Genomic DNA, 24,066 nt, shown 5'->3' on the forward strand with positions numbered 1-24,066 from the left:
AATAATTTACACAGAAGAGCGTTCCTTATTTATTAAATACGGTTGGATCTGACTGAGTGGGCAACTGGCGAGACACTGGCTAAACGAGCACTCGCTCAACTTAATGGAGGGCCAAAGTGGCAGGCATTTAGAGAGAGCAAGTATATGTGTATATGTGAAATAGGCCATGCTGCTGTATGTACTTTGTCATCACACCATGTTACACTTTATACCTTGATACATACAGATCACATGAGAGACCCTTTTGAAAATGCTTCCAGGAGTTTATGGAATAATGATCGTCCTCTGATGAATGCATGAACAGTGGCGATTGTAGAGTCTGTTGGGGCCCTAGGTAGAAATTCCTAGGGGGCCCCTCCAACTAGCGTTGATCACCATTCTGTTATAAATAATCTGACCCCAACAAAAAATTTAATAAATTTAAATAAAAATGTTTATTTCAAATGTTCACATTAGTAGAACTTTCAAAATATAAAGAACAATAAAAATCAGAACAGTAAAAACTAAATAAATAACTACTTCAACGTTGTCACATTGTAAATAACATTATATACATTATAAGGCCAGTGCTCATCAACACATAATGCATTGATTTTGCAAATGCTGTTTACAGGGCCTTGGCTAGTGCAAATGCTGCCACTATTTCCTCACATCAAAAGTTCACAAGCTGCGCGTCTAGATGTGTACAGTATATATACAATCAATGGTCTGAACACGACGCTGCGCTGCCCTGAGAGGTGGGAAAAAACTGAGCTTAGAAAAGGAGGAGAGGGGGAGGAGCAACAGCATCACCTCTGCCTGTCACACTTCATCTTGCAGAGTTGCTAGCTGAAGTTATTTAAGTGTCTCCCCCATTAGTTAAGCGTCATTATCTGTTCCACTTACCACTGTCTTGCTTTGTTTTCTTGTTTCACTTCCCGACAGATTACTCCTCTTCATTTTCCTTTTATTGACTTTCTATTCAAACTTCGAGAATGAATGTTACATGAATCATGCAAGTTCAAGGGAATGACATGGGGCCCCTTTAGGGAGGTTTCTTACTAAGATGTCATTGCAAATTGTCGATAGTTTGTCTAAGGGGAAAGGGTTTTACGGTCACTGCGTATGACATGTCTCCACATCCTCCAGCTGTACAAAAATTAAGCCAAAATATCCCAGATACGGGCGCTGCCATCTTGCGCTGGTGACATCATTTGGAGCCAGAGTCTGCGCAGTAATGATCGGGGTTGGAGCTGCGGTATCGAGGTCCTGCCCCAACACCTGGCCGACTCAAGCAGGGCTCAGATGTCAATCGTGACGTGAAACCCTGTTTTTATAGCATACAAATAACTAATAAAAAACCAAACTTATCAGAAAATATGTTGTTGCTGTAACTTACAGGAGCGAACTGACTAATTTTTGATAACAGAGGCCGAAAGGTGAGGGGGCAGGCATTGGTGACAACACAGCTTTTGTAATAATGGTTTGAGTTTTAATAATTTATTAAATCATTTATTCATTTATTTCATAATGTCTTGTTTATTTATTTAACACTTTAGGGCTCCATACTAATTGCATAGCAAATCTGTTATAGAGTTTGCCTTGTGATTGCTGTTGTTTTCCCCCCATTTTTTTACAATTTATTTTAAGGCTTAATGTTTGATGTTTTTACAGGGGGAGTGTGGAGAGGGGGGGACAGGACCACAACCCGGACACCACTCAGAAAGAGGAGGAGCGGGGGGAGAAGCTGAGGAGGAAGGATCATTCAATCGGTAACAAGTTTTTGGTTGGACATTATTTGTTTTAAGATAAGATAAGGTACACTTTATGCACATGTACATGCAGGGAAATGGAAGTGTCACAGCAGCCGAAGTAAGTAAGAACAGATAACTGGTGCTGAGTATGACTTTTTAATTTTATTTTTTTATCCGACCGAGGGACAAACGCTATCCGCGATCTATTAACTAATGTACAATGTCTCCTCGCTCTACCTCTCCCATACGGTATACAGACTATCACACATGCTCTGTAGAGAAACAGAGAGAGACGTTCTCTGGTATACGCGGATACGGTGGATATTTTACAAGCAGGTAAAGCAACAGTGAACACACCTGTTGGTGCCGATGTCATTCGTTACCACGTTGGTTTCGATAGGCTACGTCATTAACAACAAGCCTCCTCCACGCGCGGCTTAACTGCTGTGCAGTGGCGGGTGAAAAATCCAAAACGCGTTGTGTTTTTTTGACAAAGAAAGTCAACAGAGCAGACACATACAGGGAAAGAGAAACAGAAAGAGGCGGGGTGAGTGAGAGTGAGAGACAGAGGTGTAGGTGTGTGTGTGTGCGAATATCCGAATCCCAAAATTGAAAACCGAATCCAACGAACGAATATCCGAATAGTCAAATATTCGGATCCAGCCCTAATAAATACTAACTAAAAGGTGCACTGAGACAAAGATAGCCACAACAAAAAATGTGGAAACAAAAAAGTTAAAAAAGAAATTGCACTTGAATCTGAAATTTCTCTTGTGGGAATGAAATTGGATGGTGGGTAAAGTGTCTTGTGTCTCCAAAAAATGGTAGCAGTGTATTTTGTCGTCATGTTACAGGATTAGATACAGTGGGAGTCATGGGAGTGGAAGAATCTGTTTGTTTGTTCTGAAACAAAGGCAAGCTGAGTGAATGTCAGTCTTGTTCAATAATTAAGCATCAGTCCTTGTGTTCCAGTCTTCGTCTTCCTCCTGTGGACAGAGGCAGCCCCACTCAGCAGGAGCGATACATCGTCACAGTTCCCCTGTGTGGATGTGTGCGTGTGTGTGTGTGTGTGTGTGCGCGCATGTGTCCCAGGAGAACGAAATCCCACAGCTCACACTGACCTCATTATAGAAATAGCTCATCTATCCAGCCATCACATTTCCCTCCATTTCCCCTCTCCTCTACAATTTCATAGATATATCATGATCCTCTCTGCCTTCCACTCTCCCCTGTCTGTCTCTTCATCAGTGTTTGCGCTGGACTTAACGTGAGATTAAAAGCTTATGCAAGTCCTTGTAACGGCAAGGTTTCCCCTGCACCTGTCATTACCAATCTGGTTGTAATCTGGGATCATAAGATGTCTTTAATTAATAAAACATCTCTGAGTAACATTAAAGACATTGTTCACATGCTCTGTTAACATTGTCTCTTACTAAAGTAGTTGTTCCACTATTTTTCCCTGGGCTTCCTCTCCTCTCTTGTACCGGGTCCACTGCCCCTCTTCAGCCCCTCTGCTAGTGGAGCGAAACCCCCCCCATTAACATGAACAGCGCTCACGTCTGGTTAATTCAACAGCAGCATCAGTGATCATTACGGTCCAAGGCTGGCTTTGATCCTGCCAGACAGCGTCTCCTACGGTTTTAATAAGCCAACAAAGACACCTTAGCAGATGCTCAATTTATGGACTCTAGACAAAGACAGAGACAGACAGACATGAAGGATTCACCAAATCTTCAGGAATGAGAATTGCTTTGAAAGATTAAAAAGAGCTTTTTTCTGAAGACTTTACTTAGGCAGAAAAAAAGGTGATTGAGCATTCATGGTGTTTTACCTTCACAGTTAAACACATAGTGTACACATAGTCGGGGGCATCATGAAAGCCTAAATTCTGGGGGGGGGGGATTAGAGCAGGGGGCATGGGGGTCCTACCCCAGAAAAAACAAGAAAATAATGATGCAATTTTCTGCAATTTGACATACTGTATATTCAAAGACTTTTGGGGGATTGTTTGAAAACTCCACTAAATCAGTTTTTGTAGCTCAGTAATCTCCTACTTTATATTAATGTAAATGCTGTAGATTTATTTAGAGGTTTTTATGTCAATTATTTGTGCTGTTATGGTTATTGAAAATGACACACATTCAATTCAATTTTATTTATATAGCACCAATTCATAACAGATGTTATCAAATTGCACTTTTCCTAGAGCAGGTCTAGACTGTACTCTTTATAATATTATTTACAGAGACCCAGCAAATCTCACTTATTCACTAACTTCTACACTAGCTTCTACACTGCTGCCACCTTTCTTGAAAAAGAGCTAAATCTTGTCTGCTTCACCTGAAAATTTTAAGAGGCATACATTCACATAAAAACACAATATCCACAATGCAAATTCATTTAGAGAACATAGATAATAAAGCTACAGATGAAAGGAACCTGCCAACATGGTATTAGCTGTATTTTCAAACACAGTGCATAGGAAGAAGCTTGAGTACAGATGCTCCATTGCCAATAAAAGCTCAGATTGAGCAGTAGTAACATATTTTCCAAACTGCTCAGCCTTCTTGAAAGATCCACCATCACCAGCCTAAGTATATATAACCTGTAACCACACCAACACACTAACTAGAGAGAGAGAGAGAGAGAGAGAGAGAGAGAGAGAGAGAGGACAACAGCCAGCAGCGTTCAACATTAAGTTTTTTCACTTGCCCGACCGGGCGATTGCGGTTATCAAATAACAACAAAAACTAAAGTTAGTTGTCATGTTTAATCTTTATAAAGTAAATGAACCAGAACAAGGACATAGTGTGTCATAGATGCAAAGCAACAAACATTATTGCATTTCGAAAATGGTATGACAGTCCTCCCTCCTTCTCCCTGGAGATAGACTCCTTAACTGTGAGTGAGTGATAAATTATCGAAATAAACTTTGTCTTTTCCCACTGCCATTTTCTCGTGAGTAGGGATGGATATCGTTAGGATTTTATTGATAATACTATTCTTATCGATGCTCTTATCGTTTTGGTTCTTTTAGATACTCTTATCGTTTTGTTTTTTTTTCATTAATAAATAATTGCTTTTTACAAAAATATATTATTTAAAAAAAGAATAAATTCAGAACAGGTTTAGAATTGAATGTTTTAAATAGAACTAAATGTTCTTTCTAGAGCAGCAACAGTGTTTACAACAGCAAATTCACTAAATAAGCTCAATAATATCTTACTGGAAACAAATCTAAAATGTTAGTAAAATAAATCATATTTCTGACCTCAAAATACTGAGTGATGTCTGTGTTCTTCATTCTTTCTAAACATCAGTCAGTATCCGTCCCTCCTCCTGTCCTCTGTCCTCCTCCCTCTGCTGCTGCTGTGATTCACTGCAGGTACCGCTGGTAAAGGGAGGAGGGGCTGGTTTGTCTCAGCCAGCAGGAAGTTTACAAGAATTTGCCAAATTTTAAGATTCATGGTAAACTAAGATAAACAGACTACATACAGACAGCTTTCGTTTTAGCTTGTTTGTAACAATTCACTATTAGCCGAGCTAGCTCGCTGTGCTTGTGTAAAACATATGAGAGACTGCAGAGAGAGCAGATTAAAATATCGCTTTCGACATGTTCACATGTTAATGCTTGTTGAACAGGTCTATCGATAAAGTATTTTTATTCGCAGAGGTTTTATTTCACTTACTTACTTACAGTAACAAGCGTAGTTGTTGTCAACTTGAGGAATCTCCACCGCGGCCTATCTGATTTGCTGACCACTATCTGTGCTCTGTGTGTGTGTGTGTGTGTGTGTGTGTGTGTGTGTGTGTGTGTGTGTGTGTGCGGAGGAGCTCAGTCCAGCACGAGAGGCTTCTGCGAGTATGAATACTACGGTCTTTAATGATTAAGCCCAGGGGCCCGATTAATACCGGGTTTCAGTTCCCATCCCTACTTGCAAGTTCCCGATCGGTATGTGCAACTCTCAACAGAGATAGCTACTTCCATCATAAGCTCCTGAAAAATACATGTGTTTAATTCTTTTTCACCACTTGTCCAATCAGGCAAGTGAGTTGCTAGATTTACTTGCCTGATGTGGCATTTTACTTGCCCTGGGCAATCGGGCAATTCTTATTGTTGAGCACTGGCCAAGTGTAGGATTTTCATGCAATGCATTTCTTGCATTTCATTTTCACACACTTGAAAAAGGGATTGATGCTCTACTAACCACTTCAGCAACACACATTAAGCTGTAGCCTACATCTCCTCCAGCATTGATGCGCAACAGAGTGCTGTGTGCGTGTACCTGCTTTTGCGAACCAATTTCATCCAGCAACTTTTAGAAGAAACCAATACCATAGCAAAAAGGGGAGTGTGACTTTTTGAGTTATGATTTATGACATAATTAGAAGAAAAGGTTTGACTCATAATATAAAATTCTCATAACTACATATTATAAAAAATAATACTTCAGCCCTGTGTGAAGAAACACAGCCCCGTCATAAATTCAAATGGAGCCAGTTCGGCAGTGCAGCAGGGGTGCCAACGCAGGGGACTCTGGCTAAAAAGTTGAACCAGGTTGAACTTTTGCCGCAACGCGATGTCCTATCAGTTCCAGGTCTTTCAGCTCTCCGAATGCTGACCGTCGAAATGATGATATTTTAACATTTTTCTTTCAAAGCAATAAGGTTATAAGGTATAACCTTAGAAATAAATATGCTAAAACACTCCCATGGTTAATTCTAAGGTGTGTGTACATGTACATACATAAATAAACCATCATTTGTCTCTTGCATGCTGTGTTTTATGTTAATTAATTCTGTCTGTAGCTTACCATGAATTTACAATTTGATGCGTCTTCTACCTATCAGCGCTACGGCTGCACAATTTACCAGGGTCGGGCAGAACAGATCATGCTAAGACAGAGCTCAGAAGTGCAGTAAAAGCTTATCTCCTTGTTGTAGGCTAGCAGAGGCAGCTTCTCAAGACCAAGAAAAGTCTCGTCTGTTGTTTCCCAACTGCTGGAAAAGTGAAGGGGGTTAGCCCCGAAGCCCCGGTAACAACCCCGCCTACATTTTAAGAAGTACTGTCTGCGGTGGAAACACAAAACAGATATCAATATTATCGACCCTGCCGATAGAATCATCACTTGCCAATGATAGGGGGCTCGATGGGTCAATGCAGCTGTGCACACGATGAGGCAAGCCTAGTGTATTGAGGATTTATATGATAAACTGTGCAGTTGAATACAATGAATAATGTGGGTTTTCTTTTTGTAAAGTAAGTCACCACACCTGATGTTAATCAGATAGTAATTAAAAGGCCATTGTATCAAAACGTGTATTTTTTTCTTAACTAGGCACCTCGCACCTCTGTCCTGGAAGAAGATATTTACTGTACAGTAACTTCTAAATAATAATATTAATAATAATACATTTTATTTATAGCGTTTTTCAAGATTCCCAAATACCCTTTACACAATAGATAATAAATACTACTGGACCCATATGATGTTTTTGGAATACAATTTAGAAAATATTGATTAATTGAGTCATTCTTACACAGTTTTCTTACACCTTTTTGTGCTAATTTCTAGGCTGTGAAATTAAACCATTTTTCATTTTGCTGTGGGTATCCTGAAACTGTCAGAAATACTCCCTGAGGTCTTGAGACCTTATTTTACAAGCTACTGCAATTGGAAACTAAACACTGAATTATTTTTTGTTTCACCTAAATCTACACTACTGAAGAATAAGTAATGACAGGATAGGATCAGAAACACTATAAGAGCACTTTACATGAAGAGAAGTCTGTGGTGTCGTCATTGCAATGGCATTATCATCTTCATGTTGTTTTATCATTTGTATAACATCAACTTAGTCCTGAATCTTAAGATTACTTGCAGAAAACAGAAAATCTCAGAGTTCAACAATGTGGTTTATTTAAAATAAACAACATTACAGCACCAGTCAGAAAGCAACATTCAGACATCACTTTAGTTCTGCACATAGAAAAAATGGTTCCAGCTATTGTTTTACACCTGCAGCTTATTATGTGACCATTTTATTCTTCTTTTATTATAGCCAGCAATGAAACTGAGCACCATATTGATAACATACCATTTAAATTGAACAGTTGACTGAAGCAAGGTAAGTTTGAGAATAAGATCTTTTCACCAGATCTTTTTAAATATCTGCCCTGTGCAAAAGCCCTTTTTATTATTATGTCTGTACTTCCAAAGGGGCTGTGATAGTGTGAGGTTTAATAGAAAGACTGGATTATTTAGAAATTATGCAGTGTGATAAAAATTATGAAACGTTTTAATAATCATACTGATTATTCAGAAATGTCACTTCAGTAAATTTATTTCAAATTAATTACAGATATAATACTACAGAGTTTACGTTGAAAGGGAAAATCCACCAGGATTTGCAGTTTGCAACCATTTGAAAACTGCTCGCATCACCCTCACCTTCCAAGCGTGTAGGAGAAACTACAGTGGTGGTGAAATTGCGAAACATGCGAACAGCCCTATCTAGAGCCAGTGTTTGGTTTGTGCGTTCTGGGCTACTGTAGAAACATGGTGGTGCAACATGGCGACCTCCATAGAAGGGGACCTGCTCCCTATGTAGATAAAAATGGCTTTGGCTGGTAATGAAAACACAACGATTCTTATTTTCAGGTGATTATACACTAATGAAAACATACTTATAAATATTATATTCCATTTCTGCACATAGCTTCTCCTAAGTGTTACACACTGGACCTTTAAGAATTTGTCGTAGACAGCATTTCTCAGAGTTTATAAAGTTTTCCCCCTAGTGACTTTCTCTCCCTGGGTGACAAAGGAGTTTATTGCAGTTACTGTTTAAATGGTGAAATCAGTTGAAACAGACAGAGTGTTCACAAACATCTACTGCTTATCTTGAAAGGTCAGAGAGCCCAAACACTTTATTAGTTTTACAGTGTACCTTTTTGTTCGCTCTGAACCCGACATTGTCTCACAGATTGCCACACTAAATGTACGGGCCTTTGTAACACTACAAATTCTGTTTTATCTATTAGTTACTGTAGCCCAAGCACAGCTCTTATTATTATTTTTTTTTTACTTTATCTTGATATACCTGATGCAAACACAAACCCACTGAAGAAAAATTCCAGAAGCGTTTTGTTAATGGAGCATGCAAATCTAATTCACTGTCACTGGGATTTGTTGGGTCTCTGTTAGTAATATTATAAAGAGTACAGTCTAGACCTGCTCTATAGGAAAAGTGCAATGAGATAACTTCTGTTATGAATTGGCGCTATATAAATAAAATGGAATTGTTAATACAGTGTAAATTAGGAAAAAACCCAACAACAATTCAATGTGATCCTCACTCAATAAATAAAACTGTTAGTTGTGAGTAATATTTCGAGAAGCTCTCTTTTCTTTAGTTTGAATATTTCAGGGAGAGGGACAGAGCTTCCGCTGGTTCCAGGCTGATATACAGTAAATACTGTGCTGCTGTTATCTGTGCAGCTGACTTTATCTGCTGTTAACAAGGCATCTACTGTAGACAAAGTGCGTTTGCCGAATTTACAATAAGGCACAAATGATTAAATAATTAAGAATTTGTTGTAGACAGCATTTCACAAAACTGTGATTTTTTTTTTTTTAAGGGAGTCTGGGGAATTTCTCCCAAAGCAACAAAGGAGTATATTGCGGTTACTGTTTTACTGTCAAATTTGACATGTGAGAGGAGATTACAGCACATTTTAGGGACTATAGTGTTGGCTATTGGGGGCTGTGCTGTTTAGCCTCCAGGGCACTCAGTCGCCATTTTGTCACTGAGATGGCGCGACCACGGGAGGTATTAAAAGCACAGCAGATATACAGACAAAAAGCAGCGATGAGGGAGAGAGGGAGCACACCAAGTATTCTAAGATAAGAGTCGAATTAATTCACAAACTCACTAAGACACACTTCTGTTGGGGTTTCCTGTGGGTGTGACTGGAAGCCATGTTTGACCACTGACCAGCTCCATCAGTGTATTAACTTATCTAATGGCCAATTAAGCCTGAAATAAAATGTCATAACAATGTCAGCACTAGGGTTGGAATGATGAATGATGCCATTGTCCATCACCAATGGCTAACCGTCTACCATTGTAACGTTGTGATTATTTGGCGAGTAAAATCTTGTTACTGAAAGTGCAATAAAAGCTTTGCGAGTAAAAAGCTAATAAGAGTAGTTGATCGCTATGACTAGTATTTAAAATATTTTTTATCATCATATGATCTGCTTAAAGAGGTAACTTAAGCATAGTGTTAACCATTCCTGCTGCAGCTTTCAGACCGTGGTCGGACAGCACAGGGAAGACTTTGTTTTCCTCCAGGGCTGAAGTTGATGCTAACCTCGGGGCTAACCCCCTTCACTTTTACCCAGCAGCTGGGAAGCAAGACACAGGAATGTGGAGCTGCAGCGTTTATTCATGTCTAAACTGTAACCTACATTGTACATTTACTGCCACTAGACAACTTCACTGCTAATCTTTTCCTCTGTTCCGATCGCCAACACCTGTCTGCTCTGAGTGCAGTCACCGTCACTCTCTCTCGCTCACCCACACACTCACTATGCACTGCCCTCTTCCTTCAAGGTGCCACGCTACTCTCATAACAAAGGAGGAAAAGTAAAGAAAGGCCGGGTGAGAAGGTGAGGATCCGCTATGAATGGGCTCAAATGTGCCCCCACCCCCCCACCCCAACAACGATGTCATCGTCCAGCACAATGTTTCACTGCGGACATCGTCATATGCCAATTTCTTTGCCTTTGTTGTCTGTCCCACAAAAGCTTACTTTACTCCCCTATGAAACAGTGCATAAACATGTCTGCGCTTTTGCCTTTCTAATGACGTACATCCAAAATGTCCCAGTTTATAAAATGCAGTGGAAATACAAGGAAGAGCATTGTACCAAAAGTTCATAAGGTTCGTAAAGATTCAGGGTATGGGAAGTCCCAGGTTACAGATTATTAAGTTCTTGCAGTGGAACAGGGCTGCAAGTTTCAAGTCCTCATATTTGTAACTTCAGTCTGACTTCAAGTCCAAGTCTCAAGTCTGCAGTTCTATTGCAATGTCACATGTAATGTAGTTCATGTAGAGATTTATTTTAAGAAGTGATTTAAAAGATAATATCATTAGGGTGCAAGTGATTTTAAAGTCAGCCTGCTGCCTGTCTGATGAAATCATATTTTTGCTTTGACAGTGTAGAGTTACACGTTAACACCAAGTGTAAGAGTACTTGTTTGTGTTCACCTCTCCTTTGTAACATTACCTTCTCACCTGCATATCCAGCAGCTTATTCTCCCCAGAAAGGCCATCTTATGTTAAGTAAAAACAAGCTGCCTCACATTGACCTGTTTTTAGAAGCCCAGGCTCACCTCAACAGGAGAAGAACTGTTGGGATCATCTGCATATTCTTTTGATCTCACATCGGGTCTCTAGGAGCAGCCATCATTAAGGAAGTTTGCACAATGTTCCCTCTTCCTCTTATCGTGGCTGAAGCTCCACCACATGCCCCCTTTTTTGCTAGTGCCCTTCACTCCATCGAAGCCCCTTCAAAGTCCACTACAATGCTTCAAAGCCGCCCTAAGTTGGGTTGAAAGCCAAAACCACTCTTGTCTGTCCTTCACCGCTAAGCTGACGTGTTTGTGTCTGTGTTGTGTTGCCCTTGGGGTGGGTTACCTCCACACCTACTCCATCCATCTCATCTCTTCTCCTCCCCACCTTGCTGTTTATCTGTCTCTGGGCTTGTCATGTCCCTGAACCTGCTCTAATTAGCATCCCACACAACACTGTTTATTTACTCAGGTACCAACAGAAGGGGAGGGAGGTGAGAATGAAAGAGAGAGTCAGAAAAAAGGAGACAGAGAAAGCTGGGAAGAGGAAGAGAGAGAGGGAGGGCTGGTAACAGGAAGAGAGGGAGAAATGATTCAGAGAATCAAAGAGCTATGAGACTCTCTCTCATAGCGGATGCAGGGGGTAATGATAGTTAGAAAGACATGACGCAGAAAGTCGAGAAAGTGAGAGATAGAGAACTTTCCCGCCTCTCCACGCTTCCTCTCTGCCTTTTCTAGCATTTAATCTGAGCTGCAGAGTGCCTAAAATTAGAAAGCTGGCAGCTTCCTTCCTTCCAGGGCCCCCATTAAAGTTCTCCCATTGCGATGAGTGATCATTAAGGTGGGACCGGGAACGCAGGTGTTTTCTTAGTGTCCCAGTAGAGGTTGCAGTGTTATCACTTTTCCTTGGCAGAGCCAACATGAACAGAATTTCTTTGCAGTCCTTATCTGTGGGAGTGTTTGTGTGTCTGAACAGGTTTTCTTCTCGTGAGTGTATGTGTATCAGTGCGTTACAGTGCATGTCTGTCAGTACGGATGGAGGAGCAGATTAATAAATGAAAGACAAAGGGAGAGGACAGAAGGACAGGTCATGTTGCAGGCAGTGCAGGCTTGAACATCTTTGTGTTGATCACAGATTACCTGATTAAATAAAAGTTAGGGTAAACGTCCCTAAGCCCACAAAATCTGCTTTTCAGTAATTTACTGCCCCTATTTAAGTGAGAAAATTTTAGTTAAAATGAAAGTCTAATCTCTCATTTGAAGTATCAATAATTCATTTATATCAATTTCTAATGTTTTTATTGTTTAAAGGAGCTGTAAGCGACATTCACTGCCACTAAATGTCGCACAAGAGTACCAGCAGCTCAGACCAAAACGAATAGGCGCTACGGCGCACCAGACTCCATTGAGAAAAACAGTAATTTTACCTCACAGATCATCGTAAAACACACTTCAATCAAACTGGACAGAAACAAAATAACACTCACCAAAACAGTCTTTGTTAGTCTTTCCACTGTTCCAACAATCACCAACTCTGGTTTGGTCGAAATAAATCGTTAATTCACCAAAATATTCTGGCTCTACGCCTCAGCCGGCAGCTACGAAACAGGCTGCAATGGCTGCTGTGGACAAATGCGCCAGTCAAAGTATGTCCACTAAAAGTGCTTGTTTTTGCCACTGACAGGCTCAGATTGTTATTCTAAGTGTCTGACAACATTATGGAAAGGATTGCTAAAGAGCTAGACCTTTTTGTTAAACAGTAAGATCCTTTTTGTTTAACCAGAAACAGCCATTATATCGCTCTCGCCCGCCACCAGACTCCATTGGGGAAAAAACACTCATTTTACCTGGCAGACCATCGTTAAACACACTTCATTCAAACTGGACAGAAACAAAATAAAACTCACCAAAACCATCTTTGTTAGTCTCCAACTCTGGTTTGGTCAAAATAAATCCTTAATTCACCACGTTAGATGAGAAAAAAACCAGCTCTCCTCACAGACGAACAGTTTCACACGAGGGACTCACATGTGCTAAGATGCACGTGCAGCCGGTGCGGCTGTATAAACAAAGCACAGAGAGGCTCCGATAACAACACAGACAGAGGGGGTGTGACGCTATCCTCTGCTCAGGACGCCATTACTCCACCTATATCTTTATATAGCAAATAGTTGTTTGCTGCTATATTAATGTTCAGAATCTCATTTACAGAACCTTCAATTTGGGCTTGAGCATGGGTTTAATGGGTACCTAACATACCCTTTAAGCCCATGGGTGTTCCAAAGAAGGCCACTTCATGATTTGTTGATAAATAAATAAATAAATACATATAGAAAATCTTAACAATACAGAATTGTTCTGCTTTGAGTAATCTGAAAAAGACTAGAAAGGCGCTATATAAGTACAGTCCGTTTACAATTGCCAACAGCATTTACTATGCTGTTGGCAATTGAAATTGGCCAAAATTTCTGGTCCAGTCAGGCTGGTTAAAAGTGCAGATGTTTTTATGAAGATTTCTGAAGACCAACTGACTGAAAGAAAAACAGTTTGTAGGTTCAATACCAATGTTCTAAGAAGAGTAAATGAGTCAATTTCAGGATTTACAATTAAACAATAACTTCAATTGATTTTCAAATGTTAATCACATTTAGGCTCGTAGTTTGAAAACATTGTAAAAACACATTTTAAAACCATTCAGTTCATTGTGGAGTAATATTAAAACATGCAATGTTCATTGTGAGGAGACATCAGTCATAACATCTTGAAGCTCATGTATCATTAGCCTATAGCTTTAGCAAAATATACAAGAAAGATGTCAACATTTCTACTTTGTCCTAGGCTGAACGTAGGCCTATGCTCTTTGAGGGTATTAATTATCTGAATTATGGAGCTGATTCATCAGGTGAGATCAAAATTAGGGATGAAAATGGTTCAAAGGTCAAAAGGGTGAAAATCCCCACTGAAACACAGTTAAGTGGGCTCAATGGGAGCAGGTGGGCTTAAAGGGAACATCAGTGAATTTTTGGTTAAAATAATATAGAATATTTTATTCTGCGCACATGATATTAAAATAACAAGTATATGGTGCACTAACATAACCTTTAAGCCCACCAGGTAAAATGTTGATTAAAAAATAAAGATAAACATACACATTTGTCTATTTAACAGTATAATAATATAAACTGCATACAAAAATGTAAACTATACATGCTTGTCATGTTTTTTCATTGCAATGAACCATACTATGCAGCTACTGCATTGATACAGCATGTGGTGGGTTTGCTAGCATACTAAAACTCATATTTTGATTTCAAAAGAAACAATATTTCTAAATCAAGTAAGATTATATGTCTTCAAAACACTAATCACTTAAATTTTGAAAACAAATGAGCACAAAAACAGGAATTGAACTATGCAAAAAATGTTATCTTCTGAGGGTACCAAAATCACCAGTTTTCTTGCAACTTCTTCTGGGATCAACAGACACATGTCACACATGTGCTTCGATAACTCAATATTGACAAATCTAATTAGCTTACAATAAAAAGTAATTTATGTAACAAGCAGCTTAATTGGAAGAAACATCACACTGCAAAAAATTATGTCTTTTAAAAATGTTTTGACTTGAATGGAACGTGGGCTTAATGACATTTACCCTATTTATATATAAATCTCAGACTGTGCAAATCTCGTGTGCAGTGTTCCAACTGTTGTGTTGTGCTCATGCTATCTGATGCAGCTATGTCTTAAGTCTTACGCCACATGTACTACTTTCTGTGTCCTACATCCCATGTCAAGCATCTCTTCATGACCGTCTGAGATTTAAGGTCTCAGTATGCTTCAAACAAAGTAGTTTGTACGAACTGTTGTCCGATCACATCTAAAGGCAAAGGTTTATACTTGTTCCCAAAAGCGTACTATCATAGAAAATTACCACAATTATACAACTACGACTTGCCACAGAGAAGTGTGTGTCTCTCCAGATCTGAAACATTGTGGTCTACAGTCTGAACACACTGTGTTTGGTCGGTTGCTGGTCTTTGTGACCAAGAGTTATAATCAGCTGCTGGTCACAGAATTTGGATTTCGTATTCACTTTCTCAGTTGGACATTTGTTTCCTGTTCCATGTTACATCCTACGTCTGACTGTGTCCTTCTTTTTGACTTCACCATGTTTTTATCTGCTTCCGCATTGGTACACAAGGACAACCTTGTATGTCCTACGTCCTATGTCATACATCCCCCAATATCCCTTTTTTCACGTGTGCTTTAGTGCTTTACGTGGTTGAACCAGGATTAAAATAAAATCAGGAAATTAAAATAATATAGCAATACAAACCCCCAACAATAAAGATAAATACTAATAATAAAACAGACAAGACATGTTTATTATTAATAAAAGGCTTTTTTGAAAAGCTACGTTTTGAGAAGTGATTTAAAGAAGTCACTGATTCAGCAAGCCTCTAACATTTTAAATTGTCCATCCTCATGTGCTGTCACACTGAATGATGGCCTTCTGCTCTTCACAACCAAAGAAATAACCCACCATGACTAAATTTGGTAATTTGATTTTGATAGTAAAATCTTTACTGAAATCGTCCTTTCTGCATGATGTTTTAATTGTGGGAATTTGAGGAATATTCAGTTATTGATGTTTCTCTTTCTTACACATTCCCATGCACATCCGTTGTCACCTCCCTGCAGCGACAGCCCTCATCCCTCTCCTCTTTTATTTATTTATTTTCTCCTCCACGTTCCTCTCTTTAGTGCTGTTTGACCTATTCACAAGGGTCCAAATGTCACGGCAGAGGGAAAGGTCAGCTAAAGGTTTAGTGTTGAGCAAAGTCTGGATGGCTAACACAGTGCTGGCTTCCTGAGGGCGGAGCATGTTAACACTTGGGACCTTGAACACACACCTCGACACGCATACACGCACTCGGACACACTGCTGTCACCTCCGTTCCACGTCGACGCCACTCAGCTCTGAGCCAGCAGCCATGTCATCTGTGTGCATGTGACTGTGTGTGTGTGTGTTTCTGTGTCTTATGCTCATTTGGTTCATCTGTGAGCATGGATGATTGAAGATGTTACAGCTTCCCAAGGAAGCCTTGTTGGACATCGGGTCAAAAGTCAATGGTTGTCAGGGGTTTACAGCATCCTGCCTTCAAAGGGCAATGCCTTATTTTTTATTGAGGGTCCAGCTTGTCTGTAGTGACCACCAGTTCTGAAATTCTTAAACAATTTAGGGATGTTTTTGCCTTACCTTAAAACAGTTTAGATACAAATGAAAGTGATTATTTAATAAATTTTCTTACTTCTAAGTTGTAAGTCAATGAAAGCAAAACATCCAATCTCAGTTTAGCGTTTTCTCTAAGAGGAACAGCCGGTTAGCAGTGCGACTTCTATATTGATTCATCTACATCCACATGCAGGGCAGAGCAGCGGGATCCTAATTGGAATGGATTTCTCCCTTGCATTGATTTGCTCAGGTGACACTGGATGACATATGGTTGTGTGTGTGTGTGTGTGTGTGTGTGTGTGTGTGTGTGTGTGTGTGTGTGCGTGCATGCCATGAATACCATATGGTGCTGTAATGTTCTGTCATGCAACAACTTTCACTGTTTGTTGTCCTGTGAAAAGGTAAAAGGAGCAGCTGGATACTACCAAATCGCCAGTCATTGTGTGTGTGTGTGTGTGTGTGTGTGTGTGTGTGTGTGTGTGTGCACCATAGGCGCAGTTTGAACTTTAAGGTTGGGAGTTCACAAAAAAAAAGCAATCTGGAGGAAATGTAATGGGTACATAAGAGGCTTTGTTTACACGTAAATTAATAATCAGGATACCAGCAGGCGCATTTTCATATCTTGACTAATATGCCCAATGAGTGATGGAATATTGCCAGAATTACCATAGAAATCAAACTCACACAAACCCCAAAACCTGACAGTAAACCAGATACAGATCCCAGCTATAAGCGTTTCTCCAGAGATGAGCCTTGCAGGCTCGTTGATAGACCTACCCCATGGCGTCTCCCCTAGATCTGGGACATTGCAAACCAGCCGACCCATTAGTTCCAGGTGTCTTGCATGGAGCGGAACCAACCGGACCGTGGCGGCCGACAGAAGCAGGTGCAGCTTCAGCCCTGTTGCTGCTAGCAACAATGACGCCGCCATTAACATTAGCATTAGCTATTGCAGTGGTATTCACACCAGGGTCTCTGCACTGGCAGTTTTTTCTATGGGCCTAGATGGTGGTGGTGTTTTTTTTCCGCAAAGAAACAACAAATATCCATCATGTCAAAATGTCTTCTTTCAAGGCAGTGGTGGTGAGCTGAAGAAGCGCGTAACCTCTCCCTCTTTGCCTGTCTTTGTATACCCTTTGTATTTATTATTATAGAGCAAGGCATTACAATAAATTATTAGTTCTGTGTTATTATAAAACATATAGATACATTAATATTTAAATCCCTACATGCAGTTTTGGCTACAGCCACTAGGGGGTTCAGTGAGCCCCCTGAACCAATGCAAACTGCGCCCGTGGTGTGTACCTTCTCTCCCACTCCTTTGCCTTCTCACTGAGCAGGGCTCTTGGATGAAACAAGGACCTCTACGAACACCGATTTCATTTTCCCCATGAACGCCTTCGCTCCAGACCTTAGCTCCCCTGCACACACACACACACACACACACACACACACACACACACACACACACACACACACACACACACACGTACACTTCAGGCTGGAGAGCAAAGATGAGCAGTTAACATGGATGTAGGGAGAAGCAATCGAGCACAGATAATGCTTAGTTCACTCAGGAGGAAGAAACAAATGGAATGATTTTCCTCTTGGACTGCAAGATTTACGGAATGGACCTTTATTGTGTTTTAATAACGGCCTGAAAAGGCAAGAGAAATTGTTAATTTTTTTTGAACTACCTCTCTCACTCTCAGGTTCACTAATCCCACATGCTGTCTGTGTGTTTGTGTGTGTGTGTGTGTGTGTGTGTGAGAGAGAGGGAGGAGGTTGGTGAAAGATGGCCGCTGGACATGGCTTCGCACAGCCGGCTGGCCCCGACCCCCCGTGATCTGCCCTCTTATCTAGCCCAGATCCTGGCCTTTCATCTGGGCTCAAACCTGGGGGAGCTTGGCCTCTGCTGGGTTTTTATCCCTCCCTCCCACATACACACACTTCATTCCAGACCCCCTCCATCTCCAGGCTCTATCTTTGAGTCCCACATGAGCATTACTCTCACCTACAAGGGAGATAACAAACCTCACACTACTCTGCTCCCTGCTCTGCTTTCCTCAAAACACTTCAGATTTGATTTTTTTTTAAACTCACCACAAGAGAAAAATAAACTACCCCCTTTTCCCTATTGTGTACTGTCAACAAACACTGTCCACAGACTGACATTTTCACATGGGAATGTTTTTTAATAGCCTTTTTTAAACAGGCTAGTTTGTCTTGTATTTGGGTCCTGGCCATCTCCTGCATAGACTGGGAGTAAAATGCTGGACTCTGCAGTTTAAACAGTAGCTGGCCAAAAGTGAAACAAAACGGAATCAGAGAATGCATCAGGGATGCTACCAAAACACAGCACTCTCCGTGTTTTGACATTTCGCAGAGCTGTGCTTTCACCTCTCACTAAATTGCATTATTGGCTAACAATAGGCAGGTTGTTTTGGCTGGTCAGCCTATCAGCCTTGGCTGGACCACCTCTGCATGTGACCCAGGTCCAGGTTTTGAGTTTGTGAGCTGAAGTTTTGTGTGTGTGTGTGTGTGTGTGTGTGGTGTGTGTGTGTGTGTGTGTGTGTGTGTGTGTGTGTGTGTGTAGCTTGTGCAGTTCAGTTCATACCATTTCATTCCATTCCAGGTGGATGCCTGGCCTGTCCCCACACTGCCCTCCTGCTCAACCCTGACCTGTTTCCAGCATAAACAGCAGATCTTCACCTCTCACCCCTCTGGCTTTACCTGATAATCTGTCTCTGTGGATCACCCCACCGCCTTTTTTCTTCTTTCGTCCCTCAGTCTCTCACATTCTCTCCAGAAACCAGGTTTTTGTGTCACCCTAGCCCTGACCTCTGACCCCAGTCAGATTAGAGTGGTTGGTGTTTCAAATCCAGCGGCAGATTGAGTAGCATCTATGACCTCCCTGTGCATTTCTCCCCTTGCCTCGCTGTGTTATGCCCCCTTAGAATCAAGACAAGGCCAGTCAGATCTCAGTAACAATTAGACACAGGTTTGGAGTTGAGGGCATTTTCAGGCACTGAAACAGTACCTTGGTTAATGGGCTAAGTGTCCTCTGAGCCATGTGGGCCAGTGTTGTCTAGGTGTGAATTGCAGTGGTTTTTTTATTCATATCCCTTCACTTTTTGCATGCTTTATTGTGTTTTAGATTTAATAGATTAAATGTGTTTTGCCCATTAGTCTACACACAAAAGCCCATAATTACAAAGTGAAAAATCTAAAATGTGAAATCTCTCATTTACATATAGTCTCTTTGCTATGGCACTCTAAATTGAGTGAGGTGTACCTTGTTTTCTTTTATTGTCCTGAAGATACTGTATCTCTAGATACTGTAGAACTTGATGAGACATGATTTGGTAAGGCACACACCTGTGGCCCACAATTCACAGTGCTTGTCACAAACCAAGCTATAAAGTCCAAGGAACTCTCTGTACTCTGTTGAGGCATTTATCTAGGCAATTGGTATAAAACCAATTCTAAATCCTTAAATGTTTCTGGGAGCACATACATGTGGAACTACCAGGGCTTTTCCTAGAGTCCAGCAATCAGGCAAGTGGTTGGCCACTTGAACAGCATTTCAGATGTCCTCTAAAAGAGATGGGAGAAACCTGCCAGAAGGACAACCATCTCAGAAGCACTTAGTCAATCAGGCCTTTATGGTGAAGTGGCTAGACAGAAGCCACTACTGAGTAAAAGACATAGGCCTATAACAACACATCCGGAGTTTGCATTTACAGGACTCTGAGACCATGAGGAAAAGGATTCTCTGGTCTAATGAGACAAAAATTCTTAGCACAAGGCCTCTGTTTCCAAAGCTTGGTGGCAGCAGCATGCTATCAGGGTGCATCTAGCAACAAGTGAAGGGGTTTGAAACCTTTCCAAAGCCAGTGTATATGGCTGTCATTTGTCATTTGACAAATACAGAAAATGGCACAGACCTCTCTTCTATTTCCTTAACTAGAGGGAAATTATAATTTTCTCAACCACTGGAGCCTGTTGTTTTCTTTGAATTGATCAATTGTCCATATTTTGAACGTGTACTAAAAATACCAATTTGAGAAAATTAATACAGAGTGATAACACTGTTGACAAGGACTATAATTATTGATATAATTATAGTCCTTGTTTTGTCTCTGCCTTTGACCACAGTGTCTCTGCTGTTCTCCCAGCTCAGTCTAGATCATCATGATCAGGCTGTCTCTAAGCATCTGTAGCTTTCTGGGTTTTTTCCTTCCAGTTTATCTCTTTCCTCTGCGTCTCATTGTGCTTGAATGCCACAAGAACCACCTCAGGAGAATAGAGAATTATGATGACAGGGCAAGTTGACCGTCTCTGGTACATCAACAAGTGAATAAACCCTTCCCTTCTCGTCCTCCCTACTCCCCTTTCTTCCCCTTTACTCTGCCCTCTCCCATGTGGCTGAACTGGAGAAGGCGAGAATTGTTAACATGCTGATTATGCAAATGAAGCCACACACATAGAGGAGCATCCCAAAATGTGAAGCATTTTATTTTGTATGAAAGTAGAGGACTCGTAAATCTAAAAGAATAATGGAAAGTAATAAAGTAAAGCCTTGAATGCTTTTTCAAATAGTAATATCAGTCAGTCTACATCTGTAGGATGTAGGATCTAAGGAGGCGTGTCATCATCACCAACACTCACCTGTTGTATCAATGTACTTCCTATAGTAGAGCTCAGAGAGTGTCAGAGTGTGTTAAACTGGTAGTTTCACAGCCTCTAGAGATCAGTGCAAGGCTGTACTGAAAAAATACCAGCTGTTGTAGGATCAGTTACAGATACAGTTTGTCTTAGAAGCTTTTTCTTACCATTGTCCAACTGTCTCCCATACGAATTTGAAAATCTAGCCTGACTGGGAAAACACAGTTTTGTAGTAAACGAACAGAATGTCATTGCCATCAGTTCTGAAATGGTTTGCATGCTTCACAATAAGACACTCTAGGCCTGTTTTGGACTGTCCTATTTGATTTACAAATTTGAGGATTAGTCAGTGTCTTCCCTCATTATTTTTAGCCAAATTAGTGGGGTAGCTCTAGGAATGGCAATGTCAGTTGGTCCACCACTTTGGTCCAGCCTGAAATATAGCAGCAACTATTGCCACGAAATTTCCCCTTTTCCTCTAGTTCCACCAGCAGATCAAAGTTTTCACTTATCAAGTGAAATATCTCTACATCTTCTGGGTGGATTGGCACAACATTTGATATAGACAGTTTCCAGACACTATTTGACTATTAAAATTTGTTTTAACTTTTCATCTAGCGCCATCATCAGGTCAAAATTTTAATTTGTCCAGTACTTTGGTTTATGCCCAGATACCTAAATGACATTCCCATCAACCTCAGCTGTACTTTGTGTTTAGTGCTAATTAGAAAATGTTAGCATGCTAACATGCTACACTAAGATGGTGAACATGGTAAACATTACCTGCTAAACATCAGAATGTTAACATTGTCATTGTGACCATGTTAGCATGCTGACATTAGCATTAAACTCCAAGCACTGCTGTGCCTAAGATACCGACTTTGGCCCTGTGTAAAAAAAAAAAAATGCAACCCTCTCATTAATTTGAATGAGGCCAGTCTGTTGGCACAGCGGGGGTGGCTACATAGGGTCAACTCAAATTTTGCTGCAAGGTGCTGCGCTGCACATTGCGCACATTCCTGGTAGATTACTTTGTCACGTGAATACCGTATTTCTACTGTTTACCTCACTGTCAACGATAAAATAGTTGCCAGAGTTGTGAAATCCTGTCCGTGAGTATTACAAACCATTTGCAGTATTTGGCGTCTGATAAGCCATTAATCTTTTACTCCAACTGGACCTCCTGGATTGTTTTTCATTGTCTCACCGGCAGTGTTGGTGCATTACTGTAATTCCACTACTTTTGGCGGTAACTAGACATGTAACTAATTACTTTTTCAAATTAAATAACACAATTACAGTTACTGAAATTTAAATGGCCATGTTACTCGTTACTTTTGTCTTACCTGAAAATAGTGGACAACTGCAGAGGACAAACAGACAAACGCAGCCTATTTTCCGGTTTGTGACCATTGTCACCTGACCTTACGGTGGCGCAAGACAGTTCAGGCAATGTGAGCTTGCTTTTCATCATAGTAATTGTAATGTTTCTAATATAAACTGAAGAAACTTGTGTTCATCAACTATCGTAGCAATGCTCAGTTTAACATACATTCAGCTTTGTGTGAGTCTTCTTCTACTAAATCCTACTGTCTAACCAAGTGTAGCTTACAGGTAGGAACGCTAGTCGTTGCTGCCCTGTGGTGGTCGGGAGTATCAATAACTCCTATCAGTGATAATGGGTACAATGACAGATGTCACTAAATAATATAGCTATGTGTGCATTAGTAAGAGAATTGATGCAGACAAAGTAATGCAAAAGTTTCTTTCCCTAGTAACTAATTACCAATTACTGTACAGAAAAGTAAAGTAATTCAGTGACTTTTGAGAGAAGTAACTGTAACTAATTACTAAATTTCAGTAACTAGCCCAATACTGCTCACTGGTACCTTAAATAACACATCCCCATCAACACAGCCTCCTGCGCTAAAATAAAAAATAAGTAGATTACTGTGGCTTTCAAGTTATTTTCACTAGCCTACACAGGCTATTTTACCCTCCTCCTTGCATTTTGTGTACAGTTGCATATGCCCAAGGATACATTAATTGTGCAAAAATAAATGTGTTACTGTAACTGTTACTAAAATAATTTTTAATATTTAATGTCTAGTTCCTCCTGTTTCTTCCTGTCCTTACTTGCTCCTGCCACATGCTTGTCAGATGATCTGTTCAAACACATCTTTTACAGATCACCAACTGCTAGAAACATCAATGAATCAGATGATGTTGGATCACCTTGCTGAACAAATTTGCATATTAATGAGAACAATTGTTCAGACAGGCTTTGTGTTTGGTAAGTGCTTCTTGCATTATCTCCTACATTCTTAGGATGATGCTGATGAATTCAATCTGGTCTTATTGTCTAATATCAAATGCACTGATTTTCTTAAAATTTTAGAGGTCTCCAAGAAATAAAGTTCAAACATGATACCCCCCTACACTGACCATGCTGCTCCACTACCATTCCTACTTTTCCAGGTTTTCCAGGATTCACCCACTTTCTACAGCCACATAAAATGCCCAGAGGAACATGCATCCCACGGTTTTATTCCACTCTGTGTTCAGCCAAAGTCACAGTCAAACTGGAGTCAACTATCCACACAGAGAAGGAATATCTCCAGTTTTATGGAGTTGTAATGCGGTAGGGGTACTGTATAAATAATCTCTCCGCACAGAAACACTTCCAGCTGTTAAACAATATGCCCTTTGCAGTTTTTCTTGTCTTCTCCTTTTTGATTGTATAAAGCTTTCTTGTCCAGACTGCTTTGAAAATTAATACAGAGGGGGTTTTTTGTATTAATTTTGTATTTGAGAAATTATGTTGTTGAATATTTGCCTTTTGTGACACCTGCAGATTGTTGCACTTTATGCTGATTACTATTACAGAGTGGAGTTGGAACTCTGCCTGTATCAAACTCTGTTATTGAAAGTCAGGTCATAATGTGAAATTCAAACCTCAGAGTCTGTTTACAATTAGGCCCTTTGAAGCATTCCACTGCAATCTTTCCCTCCTTTTGATATAAAGATACAGTATTTATATAAATGAAGGGAATTTTTCCTTTGTTTT

General features: G+C 40.3%; 1 protein-coding gene across 1 annotated transcript in view; it reads left to right on the top strand.

Annotated features, from left to right (window-relative positions):
- The window catches only part of znf438 (zinc finger protein 438), a 68,804-nt gene that overhangs the window by 38,938 nt on the left and 5,800 nt on the right, over positions 1 to 24,066 (top strand).

This window comes from Siniperca chuatsi, linkage group LG19 (assembly GCF_020085105.1).
Source record: "Siniperca chuatsi isolate FFG_IHB_CAS linkage group LG19, ASM2008510v1, whole genome shotgun sequence".
Lineage (NCBI taxonomy): Eukaryota > Metazoa > Chordata > Actinopteri > Centrarchiformes > Sinipercidae > Siniperca > Siniperca chuatsi.